Source organism: Triticum urartu, chromosome 3, assembly GCF_003073215.2.
Source record: "Triticum urartu cultivar G1812 chromosome 3, Tu2.1, whole genome shotgun sequence".
Classification (NCBI taxonomy): Eukaryota; Viridiplantae; Streptophyta; class Magnoliopsida; order Poales; family Poaceae; genus Triticum; species Triticum urartu.
Window position 1 is genome coordinate 653,327,342 of NC_053024.1, and position 13,270 is coordinate 653,340,611.

Below are 13,270 nucleotides of genomic sequence, written 5' to 3' on the forward strand. Positions count from 1 at the left end.
CAGCTTCACGGCGTCTAGCTTGACCCACTTCAATTTCACACGGGCGAAAGCCCGGCGTGCACCCTCAATGCAGACAGATCGCTTGACGACCTCCAGCCACAAGCAGGCATCCACAAGCCGCCTCACCAGGCCGAAGAATCTGTTCGGAAGGGCGTCGCCAGGCCACAGCCGGACTGTAAAGCCCTTCATGGCCTGATCGACGCCTTATGTAGCTCGACCACCTGCTTCAGCTGGTCGCTCATTGGCACCGGGTGTTCGGCCTCAGCATACTAAGACCAGAACAGCTTCTCCATTGAGCTTCCATCCTCGGCCTGGTAAAATTGTGCGGCATCGGACACACTGCGGGGCACATCTGCGAATGTTCCTGGAGAGCTCCGATTCGGGTAAGTAATCAGTAATTTACTTTTACATGCTTCCTTTGCATATAGAAAGCCTTACCCGCCGCTATCTTCTTCATTGCGTCGATCTCCTGGAGGGCCCTTTCGGCTTCGGCCTTGGCACTTTTTGCGCTCTCGAGGGCCGTGGCAAGCTCAGACTCCCGCGTCTTTGAGTCAAGCTCCAACGCCTCGTGCTTCGCCACGAGAGCCTGGAGCTCTTGATAAACCTCGCCCACCCGAGGCTCATGCTTCTCTCGCTTGGTGCGCTCCTTGGTCGCGTTATCTTCGGCCTTGGTTAGCGCTTGCTTCAGGGTCGCCACCTCGGTCGTGGCCCCTGGCGAATATACGATGATCCTGTCATTTTGCAATTGCGTCTTCTTATATATATATATACATATCTATAGACAGGGTATTACTTACCCTTGTTCTCCTCGAGCTACCTCTTGACAAGGCCGAGCTCTTTCCTGGAGCCCTCCAGGTCCTGCTTCAGTACGGCGACCTCCGTAGTTAGTGCGGCGGATGCCAGCAGCGAAGCCTGCATAGGCATATTGATATACTTATATTAGACTCCTGCGATATTATTTGATCCTCTGTTCGGCTTTTCTTTGTGAACACCGAACAAAGCATCAGGGGCTACTGTCTATGCGGTAATATTTCTACTACATTTTAAAACACTTACCTCAAAGCTTATTAGAAGGCTGGCACAGGCTTCAGTCAATCCTCTCTTGGCGGACTGAACCTTCTGGATCACCACACTCATGATAGTGCGGTGCTCCTCGTCGATGGAAGCGCTGCAAAGCGCTTCCAGCAGATTGTCCGGCGCCTTTGGATGGACAGAGGTCACCGGCACAGGCGTCTTGCCCCTCTTAGAAGGAGGCCGCCTGCCCGAGCCCGGAACCACTGGAGGTTCCGGCGCGGTGTTCGGCTGAGGGCCGAACTCGGAGCTCTCAGGGGACCCGTCCCCTCGGCTCCCGGAGTCCGAAAGGTCACCTTGAGGCGCCTCCAGGACTGTCTCCCCTCGACCCGGTGCCTCTTCAGACAGCACCTCGGCGTCGTCAGCAGGATGAGGGGAGGTGGCGGTCAGGACTGGATCGCTATCCATGCCCGACGAGCCCAGGGAGCCGTCCGATGATACATCGATACTGGCTCATGGCGGCCTGCATAATTATGTTCGGCATTAGGGAAAGCAGTGCGACAAAGGAATGCTATGAGTTACTCTGGTATCCGAATACTTACGATCTCCCCAGGGGCTTGGCCCTGGGCAACCACTCGTCTTCGCCTTCGTCGGCGGCAGTGGAACTGTCTGGAAGGAAAGTCCTTCCCTTCTTGGACCCTTCGCCCCCCACCCCCAGTTGGGGCGGCCTTCCTTTTCTTATCTCCCCCAGCCGGAGGGGGAGCATCCTCTTCCTCTTCCTCGTCTTCGGGGGAGGAGTGCGCCGTAGAGTCATCGGATGGTGAGTCCGACGACGCCTGGCGTCGGGAACTCTTTCGGGTTCCCTTGGCCTTCTTGGTCTTCTCTAGCACCGTATAAGGAGCCGGAGTCGGCATCTTCGCCAGAAGAGCGTCTGCTGGGCCTTCGGGCAAAGGAGCCGGACAGTCGATCTATCCGGCCATCTCCTGCCAGTCATGTCAAAGATATGGGAGTTTAGATCCCGCATGGAGTCAATCTATAAAAAATAAGTATCCTGTGAAAGGTAAAGCAGCTGACCGCACTGGCTTGGCGCTTCGCGCTGAATCCGCTATCCTAAGTAATGGGAGGGGGACCTCGGCGCTTTTGAACAGCACCCTCCAGGCATCTTCGTGAGTTGTGTCAAAGAGCCTGTTCAGAGTTCGGTGCTGCGACGGGTCGAACTCCCACAAGTTGAACTCCTGTTGTTGGCACGGGAGGATCCGACGGTGGAGCATGACCTGGACCACATTGATGAGTTTGAGCTTCTTGTTCACCATGTTTTGAATACATGTTTGGAGTCAGGTCAGCTCTCCCAAACTACCCCAGGACAGGCCCTTCTCTTTCCAAGAGGTGAGCCACGTGGGGATGCCAGACCGGAACTCAGGGGCCGCTGCCCATGTAGGGTCGCGCAGCTCGGTGATGTAGAACCACCCCGATTGCCACCCCTTTATGGTTTCCATAAAGGAGCCCTCGAGCCATGTTACATTGGGCATCTTGCCCACCATGGCGCCTCCGCACTCCGCCTGGCGGCCGCCCACAACCTTCGGCTTGACATTGAAGGTCTTCAACCATAAGCCGAAGTGGGGCTTGATGCGGAGGAAGGCCTCGCACACAACGATAAACACCGAGATGTTGAGGATGAAGTTCGGGGCCAGATCGTGGAAATCCAGGCCGTAATAGAACATGAGCCCTCGGACGAATGGGTGGAGAGGGAATCCCAGTCCGCGGAGGAAATGGGTGAGGAACACTACCCTCTCATGGGGCTTGGGGGTGGGGATGAGCTGCCCCTCATCTGGGAGCCGGTGCGCGATGTCGTCGGGCAGGTATCCGGCTCTCCTCAGCTTCTTGATGTCTCCATCCGTGACGGAGGAGACCATCCACCTACCTCCCGCTCCGGACATGGTTGGAGAAGGTTGAGGTGGGAAGTGCGGACTTGGGCGCTAGAGCTCGAGTGTGCGAAAACGGATGAGCAAAGGAGGAAGAAGGCATGGATAGAAAGGTGAATCCTTATCCCTTTATATGGGCAGACGAAATTAAGCGTCCCCACTTGCCTGGTAAAACTCGCTCATCCCCCAAGCGCCGTAATCGATGGCGCGGTTGGGTTACCCACGCCCGTTGTCGGTGTCAAAACCGGCGGATCTCGGGTAGGGGGTCCCGAACTATGCGTCTAGGCCGGATGGTAACAGGAGGCAGGGGACACAATGTTTTACCCAAGTTCGGGCCCTCTTGATGGAGGTAAAACCCTATGTCCTGCTTGATTAATATTGATGATATGAGTAGTACAAGAGTAGATCTACCACGAGATCAGAGAGGCTAAACCCTAGAAGCTAGCCTATGGTATGATTGTATGTTGTGATTGTTGTCCTACGGACTAAAACCCTTCGGTTTATATAGACACCGAATAGGGTTAGGGTTACACAAGGTCGGTTACAAAGGAGGAGATATCCATATTCGTATTGCCTAGCTTGCCTTCCACGCCAAGTAGAGTCCCACCCGGACACGAGACGAAGTCTTCAATCTTGTATCTTCATAGTCTAGCAGTCCGGCCAATGGAGATAGTCCGGCTGTCCGAAGACCCCCTAATCTAGGACTCCCTCAGTAGCCCCGGAACCAGGCTTCAATGAAGATGAGTCCGGCACGCAGTATTGTCTTCGGCATTGCAAGGCGGGTTCCTCCTCCGAATACATCACAGAAGAATTTGAATACGAGGATAGTGTCCGACCCTGCAAAATAAGTTCCACATTCCACCGCAGAGGGAATAATTTTTCCGCGGATCTAATTTGCTGGCTTGTTTCGGTAGCATGACGTTATGTCATGGCCCGGTGATTATTCGAACCGTTTCTTTTAACCAGCTCCACACATAACGCGAGGCGGTTTCTTGACACGTCTTGCCGAAGTGGAGATCGTTTTCCCCCAATTACGGGATTCTCGTTAATGTGGTCGTGGGTAACCCAACCGTGTCTAGGACTCCTAGATTATAGGCAAGTCCCAAACGGCTACGGAGAGGACGCTTGATATTCACCCCTTTATAAGGGGACAAGGTTTTCGCTTTTTCCCTCTCGTGCTCAATCGAACCCTTCCCTCGCCTCGAGTTCTAACACCCAATGCCCAGGTTAGGTGCTCCGGATCTTCAACCATGTCCGGATCCAGCCTTCAAGGCCGATGGACGCCCTCCTCTGTTACAGAAGAGGACATTAAGAAGTTGAGGGAGGCCAGATACCTGACCGCTGAGGTTTCGCATCGGCTGCCTGCTCGAGGGCAGATTGTCCCTACTCCCGAACCCAACGAGAACGTTGTGTTCGTCTCCCACTTCCTCCGAGGTCTAGGCCTCACTCTGGATCCTTTCGTCAGGGGTATGATGTTCTATTACGGGCTGGATTTCCACGATCTAGCTCCGGACTCCTTTCTCCACATCTCGACATTTATTGTCGTGTGTGAGGCCTTCCTCCGCATTACCCCTCACTTCGACCTGTGGCTCAAGACCTTTGAAGTAAAGCCGAAGATGATCGAGGGGCAACACGCAGCGTGCGGAGGTGCATCAATACACAGGATGGCAGGAGCTCCATGGCCGAAAGGTTCCTTTCCAGAGGTGTCTGAATTATGGCAACGGGAGTGGTTTTACATCACGGCTCCCGGAAGTGCCAAGTGGGCGGCTGCCCCCGCTTTCCGCTCGCCCCCCCCCCCCCCACCACAACTGATGTCATGGATTAGCAGAGGCCTGAGCTAGGGTCCAGCCAAGGACGTGCCAATACCGCAAAGCCGCATCCCAGATCTCTTCGAGGGAGATTTTAATTTGGTTGCGGTAATACAAGTGATGCTGGTTCATCAAGTCCAGCCTTGCAAACGCCGGCCCCTTCGCTTGTGGGAGTTCAACCTAGAGGGACGATGTGCTATTCAAAGTTTCCTCGGCCTGACACACGAGGAGATGTACAAGTCATTCTTCGGACCTCAAGTAGAATGTCCGGATATTACCGAGGATGTGGGCCTGAGCAGTAACCGCGCCGCCGAACAAGTAAGAAATCCTCTAGCCAAACACACTGTCTTTTATTCGAAGTTATTTTTGAGAGTTCGCTTTTTGACCAGGACTGGCTAACAAAGGCGAAGATGATTCGGTGTTTGGCCCCCCTCCCTGAGGGTTTGGAAAATCCGGTATTGGAAAAGATGCTCGAAGTCGCACCTTGCCCGGAGCCCTTGAAGGAAGATACCCGGGGGATAATACGGGCGGACGCGGGCCCCCATTGCCACCCGTTCCAACCGAGGGAACGAGCGTCTCCACGAAGGAGGACGACCGGGGGAGGAAAAGGACTGCTTCCGAGGATCCGGAAGCCGAAGCCTCCAAACAGGAGAGGAAGTCTCCCACAGAGGGTCCTGCCTCGGGGGGTGCTTTTGCCGCACAAAGTCCGCGGGGGGATCAGCCCTCCAACGAGTCGTAAGTGATCCAAAATACTTTAATAGTAAAGGTATGCTATCTTTTTTCTCTGAGAAAATAACCACCGCATATATCTTGCAGTTCGGGCCTTAGCCCCTCTCAAATGAGCTCGTCTTCGGGGGATCTTCTTCCAGAGATGATGGAGAGCGAAACGCCTCCCCCGAACTCCTCCGCTCCAGAAGCGGGCGACCCCGAAGTGTCGTCACGGAGGGCCTCTCCGGATCCGGTCAGGCCAGAAGATAATCCCGTAGACCCCCGAAGTCCCCAGTGTCCGGCTCCCGAAGAGAGCATACAAAAGAGTCCGACACCGTATGATGTGTGGTCGGACGTTCTGAGGGAGTTGGTGGGGCGAGCTGCCATCTCAGAAGAACACCGTATGCTGATGGGTACGGTGATGGAGAGAATCTCCTCCGCCGAAAGCGGATTACATGAAGCCTTTACGAGTCTACTAACAGGCTTTGAGGTATGTGATAGTACTGCACATGTTAGGTGTGCCCTGTGTAGATAGTAGCCCCTGAGACTCTGGTTGTCGTCAAGAACGGCGGCGAACAGAGGATCATATTCCCAGGCAATAACCATACTGCCCCTATGTGCAGGTGGTGGAAGCTCCGGTGGCTAGCCGGACTAGTGAGTTTGCCAAATTAAAATGGCAAATGGATGCGGCACACGCCGACATCGAGCTTGTTAACAAGAGGCTTGACGAGGCACAAGGTAAGTGTTATTAACCGGTGAACGCCACATAGTAAGAGTAGCATGATGCCAGTATCTTTAATATGTTGTGACTGCAGATGGAGCTGCCACCGTAGAGGCCTTGCGGGCAGAACTTGCCCGAGCCAAGGAACAAACGAGGATTAGTAATGCGGCTGCTTTGAAGGCGGCCAAAGAGTTGAAAGCTGAGAAGGCTGCACATTGCAAGAGCCAAGAGAAGATGGCCAAGATGGCCGTAGAATTAAAAGACACTGCCGACCGTTGCCGGGTACTTGAAAAAGAAAACCGAGCGAAGGCAACGGACCTTGAGAAGGTCGCAGTGGCGGACAAAGACACCCGTTCTACTATGAGAGCGAAGAAGGAGGAGCTGCGGGAAGCCGGGGATATTGCGGCTGGGAAACCCTTCATGTTACGGAGGAAGTTCGGAGATCCACGGTATGCCCCTCTGGATCGGCTGTGGAGCTCGGCAGATGCGTATATGGATTTGGCAGCGAGCGCAGCCGATGCGGCCAAGTATTTCCAAGGTCAGACAGATCATGAAGTGGACAAACTGTTTTGGACGCAATTCCACGTTCCAGAGCATCCGCTTACATTGACTGACCAGCTAGCCGAATGGGCCGAACTGAATAGGTTGTCCGGACTCTCCATGAGGTCTGTTGTGGATCAGCTATGGCCGGAAAGGCCAAAGCCAAATAGCTATTTCAGCTTAGTGCAGCAGTTCCTTGATGCGGTGCCACGCATTAATGCGATGAAGAGGTCGGTGTGCATAGAAGGCACGCGGATGGCCCTTGCCCGTGTTAAAGCATACTGGGCGGAGATGGATGCTACCACTGTTGCGGCGCAGGGTTCGGCCATAGGCCGGGTGGCTGTCGAGCACTATTTCGAGGAGGTTCTCGAGGGTGCTCGTTTGATAGAGGCCCAGTTCTCGAAGAATATTATGTTTGAGTGATATGTATTCTCATTGTAAGCACAATGCTTTTATGAAGTTTTTATAAGGTTATGTTTATACTTCTGTCTGAAAGTAGTATGATGCCTCCTGCGCGGCCGTTTATGCATAGATGTGTATAACCTGAAAGATTGCAGCCGTCGGCTTCAACCCCCACGCATATAATGCGGAGGTGCTCGCAAAAAACACGTGTTCACACTTAACCCAAAGTCTTGGTCCTATTAAGGAGGTGATAGCGTAGCGAGCGAGGCAACCGGACTATAATGCTTTAACACTTTCACTTAGCCATACGAGTTTGACAATGGGGCTACTAGATAGCCCCTGGTGGCTCCGCACTCTCCCGGTCGTGGGGTGCGTACATGCCTGGCCGGAAAACGGCCCTTCGTTAAGGCGGAGGAATTCTAACATTCCGATAGGTCACCGAGTGGTTGACCAGTCTCACGCTATATCATGACAGTCAGATTTCGGCTTTCTCTACTGAGGTGCTCGTCCGGATGAACCAGGGCACAATCGCAGTAGTTCTCCTGGTGCTACCTTAGCCGGTAAAACGGAACGTAAGGCAACAAAACAAAGGAGCCGGGCAAACCCAACATTTGACCAAAGACAATGATTCGGAGCTGATGCATATAAGGCCAAACTCGCGACGCCGAACACTCCCTAAGGTATTCGGTCTTTATGGTATAAACCGGGCCTAAATAGTGCCCCCCGTAAGAAGCCCCTTGTGTCCAGGTACGTGCATTATTCTGACGTGGACACATGCCAAGACGTCAGCATCCTTCTCGACTGTGCTGAGAATTCGGTGGATATGTATCAATAAGAGACAGTAAAAAATGTTTACGCAGGGTCTTAATCTAAAAAGAATCCTTGGAGCGGGTCCCTGCTGCACGTCTGTGCATGTGTCTCCGTTGTGCCGTATCCTGGACGGGTGTAGCACGATGATCATCTGTAAAAGAGAGGAATGTAGGTGAAAAAGTTGTCGTGCAAAAGGACAGTTTTTAAGAGAACCAAGTATAATTCAAGATGTGTAAAAAATTGCCACTTGTCTGCGCGTTTTGAGCCCCTTGTATAGGGGTGTGACCATTGATCCGGTATGAATTACATATAGCTGTGCCGGACTCGTCCAACCGTGTCCGAGGTCTTGACGACCTGTTAAATGCTTTAGTTGGTGAGGCCGTTTTTAGTGTGCGGCTGCCAAGGCAGCCGCACTCTCTTCGGCGCACAAAGATCGCTTAATATTTCCGTTTACTCTAATGATGCCACGTGGACCGGGCATCTTGAGTGTGAGGGAAGCGTAGTGCGGTATTGCATTAAAGCGAGCGAAAGCTTCGCGTCCGAGTAGTGCTTGATAGCCACTTTGGAACGGAGCGATGTGGAAGGTTAAATGTTCGCTACGGAAGTTATCGGGGGAGCCGAATATAAATTTTATCAGCAGGGAGCCCGTGCAATGAGCCCAAGGGCCTGGCATTACTCCATTAAAGGTAGTATTGCTATGGCAAATTTTTGTTGGGTCTGTCCCCATTTCGCGGATTGTATCCTGATAAATCAGGTTTAGACTGCTGCCACTGTCCATCAGGACTTGTGTGAAGTGATATCTGGCAATTATTGGGTCTAATACCAGGGCAGCCCATCCTGCACGCCAGATACTTGCTGAGTAATCACGATGGTCGAAAGTGATCGGTTGAGATGACCAGTGGCAGGACTCCGCGGTGATAGGCCCTTGGGCATATTTTTCTGGGAGCGTCGTTTTGTTTCTTCCCTTGATCACGTGTAACACATTTACTATTTTGACTTCTGGTGGAAATTTCTTTTGTTCCCCAGTGTCTTGCTTGAGAGGCTCATCCTCGTCTTCGCTTGGTGTATCCTCCCCCTTGTGTATGGCGTTGAGCTTACCGGACTGCTTGAAGACCCAACATTCTCTGTGGGTATGATTAGCAGGTTTACCAGGGGTGCTATGGATCTGACATATTTGGTCCAGAATTTTGTTTAGGGTGGATAGTTCATCTCTGGCGCCTTTAGAGGGCAGCTTTTGCTGACCTGGCCGAGAGCTTTTGAATCCGCCGTTTATTGATGTGCTCTTCGTGTTGTCTTCTTTATTCCGGCGTTTGTTACTGCTATTGTGCCGTGATTTCCCGTTCCCATCTCTAACTTCAGATGTACTGGGGTCGCTGGTGTTGCATCTGGCTAGCCAGCTGTCCTCACCCACGCAAAAGCAGGTCATGAGGCTTGTTAATGCTGCCATTGTTCTCGGCTTTTCTTGGCCGAGGTGTCTGGCGAGCCATTCGTCACGGACGCTATGCTTAAAAGCTGCCAAAGCTTCAGCGTTCGGACAGTCGACAATTTGGTTCTTTTTAGTAAGAAACTTGTTCCAAAGTTTTCGGGCTGACTCTCCGGGTTGTTGAGTTATATGACTCAAATCGTCCGCGTCTGGAGGTCGGACATAAGTCCCTTGGAAATTTGCCCGAAAAGCGTTTTCGAGCTCTTCCCAGCTTCCAATGGAGTTTTCGGGGAGGCCTTTAAGCCAGTGACGAGCTGGCCCTTTGAGCTTGAGGGGCAAGTACTTGATGGCGTGGAGATCATATCCACGAGCCATATGGATATGGAGGATATAATCCTCAATCCAGACCCTAGGGTTTGTTGTTCCATCGTATGCCTCTATGTTTACGGGTTTGAATCCCTCTGGAAATTCATGGTCCAGCACCTCATCGGTGAAACATAGGGGGTGTGCGGCACCCCTGTAACTGGGTGTACCACGTTGTTCGGATGTTTGTTGTGTTACATTGTATGCTGGGGCGTGCTTGCGTGGTCCATAGATGGATCTGGTTGCGCCGTCCTTTTGGTGCGAGCCCTCGCGTGGATCGCATATTGGCTTGTGAGTGGCGTTGTTTGCCGCTCGATGTTGGCCATGAGGTCGTCTATCCGGCCAGGTGGTTGTTTTGGTTTTTGGTTGTGGGGGGTCTGAGGCCTCCTCATCGAATTCAGGTAGCAACTTCCGCTTTGGGTAGCTCTTGGTGGGGCGATTGTCGCCGTACCTCGCTGCTGTGTTGAGTACTTTATTCCATATGAGTTGGAGTGTGTCTTGCGCAGCCTTGAGCCTTTGCTTCTGCTTTTTCAGACTCCTCGCGGTGGCAACAAGCCTTTGACGGGCATTCTGCTGCTCCGGGTGCCTGTCCGGTGTTATGTCGCCCGGACTATTATCTTTGACAGAATTGGTTTGTTCGGTTTGATTCTCCGCATTGTCGTGGTCCGGCAGTGGTTCTCCCTGCTCCAACGCTGGGTATGTATGGTCGTTATTTCTGCCGAGGCGGGATTTGGGGCGGCGCTTGTGCCGCCTCTTTGACTGCTTCTCGAGGGAACAAGCCTTCGGTGCGTCCTTCCGTTCCTCGTCGTCGTCTTCTTTTGGTGTGTCCACCATGTATACATCATATGATGAAGTGGACGTCCAGCGCCCTGTGGGCGGTGGTTCCTCTCCGCCTACCGCATCATCGTCCATACCGTCGATGTCTTTGGAGTCGAAGTCGAGCATGTCGGTTGAGTCATCGACAGTGGCTATTAAGTGGGTGGTGGGTGGGCGTCGAATTTCTTCGTCGTCCGCATCCCAATCCTGTTGGCCATAATCCGGCCAGGGATCTCCTGACAAAGAGAGAGACCTTAGTGAATTCAGAATGTCGTCGAAGGGCGAGTGCTGAAAGATATCCGCGGCGGTGAATTCCATGATCGGCGCCCAATCGGATTCGATTGACGGGGGCGCGGGCGGTTCGGAGTCAGAATAAGAGTACGGCACCTTGGAGTCACGGGCTGCGCAGAGGGGTATGCTGGTGTTTTGCTCGATCGCCGTTGAGACTTCAGCCCCTAAGGCGGTGTCTAACCACTTGTCCTCGATTGGCGCAGTTGGCTCCGAACTAAGGGTCGGAGCTGATGCGGGCGCGCCTTCTAGGGTACTATTCGGCGGCAGAGCTAGGTCATACCCATCGCAACAGTGCGGCGCAGCCGGCTGTGGCTCGAATCCGTCGAACATCAGGTCTCCGCGAACGTCGGCCGTGCAGTTCAAACTTCCAAATCTGACCTGATGGCCAGGGGTGTAGCTTTCAATCTGCTCCAGATGGCCAAGCGAATTAGCCCGCAGTGCAAAGCCACCGAATACGAAGATCTGTCCGGGGAGAAAAGTCTCACCCTGGACCATATCGTTATTGATGATAGTAGGAGCCATCAAGCCTAATGTCAATGACACAGAGGAACTCTCAATGAAAGCACCAATGTCGGTGTCAAAACCGGTGGATCTCGGGTAGGGGGTCCCGAACTGTGCATCTAGGCCGGATGGTAACAGGAGGCAGGGGACATGAAGTTTTACCCAGGTTCGGGCCCTCTTGATGGAGGTAAAACCCTATGTCCTGCTTGATTAATATTGATGATATGAGTAGTACAAGAGTAGATCTACCACGAGATCAGAGAGGCTAGACCCTAGAAGCTAGCCTATGGTATGATTGTATGTTGTGATTGTTATCCTACGGACTAAAACCCTTCGGTTTATATAGACACCGAAGAGGGTTAGTGTCGGTGTCAAAACCGGCGGATCTCGGGTAGGGGGTCCCGAACTGTGCATCTAGGCCGGATGGTAACAGGAGGCAAGGGACACGAAGTTTTACCCAGGTTCGGGCCCTCTCGATGGAGGTAAAACCCTACGTCCTGCTTGATTAATATTGATGATATGGGTAGTACAAGAGTAGATCTACCACGAGATCGGAGAGGCTAAACCCTAGAAGCTAGCCTATGGTATGATTGTTGTTGTGTATGTTGTCCTATGGACTAAAACCCTCCAGTTTATATAGACACCGGAGAGGGTTAGGGTTACACAAAGTCGGTTACAATGGTAGGAGATCTACATATCCGTATCCCCAAGCTTGCCTTCCACGCCAAGGAAAGTCCCTTCCGGACACGGGACGGAGTCTTTAATCTTATATCTTCATAATCCAGGAGTCCGGCTGAAGGTATAGTCCGGCTATCCGAACACCCCCTAATCCAGGACTCCCTCGGTAGCCCCTGAACCAGGCTTCAATGACGATGAGTCCGGCGCGCAGATTGTCTTCGGCATTGTAAGGCGGGTTCCTCCTCCAAGTACTTTATAGAAGATTTTGAACACAAAGATAGTGTCCGGCTCTGCAAAATAAGTTTCCACATATTGCCATCGAGAGAATAATATTTACACCAATCTAATCTGCTGATGTATTCCATAGCGTGACACACCACGGCCAAGCCTTTATCCGAGTCATTTCATTATCCCACCTCAGCGCGTCATGCGAGGCGGTTTCCTTGGTATGTCTTGTTAAAGCAGAGATCGTGTCCCCTTATCCCGGGATTCTCATCAATACGGGCGTGGGTAACCCAACCGCGCCATTGATTACGGTGCTTGGAGATAAGCGAGTTTTACCAGGCTGGTGGGTACATGTAGTTGCGTCCACCCATATAAGGGGATAAGGATCCACCTTTTCACCTACGCCTTCTTCCTCCTTCACCTATCCATTCTTGCGCACTCGAGCTCCAGCGCCCAAGTCCGCACTCCCCACCTCAACCTTCTCCAGCCATGTCCGGAGCAGGAGGCAAGTGGATGGTCTCCTCCATCACGGAGGGACACATCAAAAAGTTGAGGAAGGCCGGATACCTGTCTAACGACATCGCGTACCGGCTTCCTGAAAAGGGGCAGCTCATCCCCACCCCTAGGCCCCATGAGAGGGTGGTGTTCCTCCCCCATTTCCTCCGCGGACTGGGCTTCCCTCTCCACCCATTTTTCCGGGGGCTCATGTTCTACTACGGCCTGGATTTCCACGATCTGGCCCCGAACTTTGTCCTCAACATCTCAGCGTTTATCGTCGTGTGCGAGGCTTTCCTCCGCATCCGCCCCCATTTCGGCCTATGTCTCAAGACTTTCAATGTCAAGCCGAAGGTGGTGCGCGGCAACCAGGCGGAGTGCGGAGGCGCCATGGTGGGCAAGATGGCCAACGTCCTATGGCTCGAGGGCTCCTTTGTGGAGACCCTGAAGGGGTGGCAATCGGGGTGGTTTTACATCACCGAGCCGCGCGACGCCGAATGGGTCGCACCCCCCGAGTTTTGATCCGGACCCCCTACGCGGCTCACCTCCTGGAAGG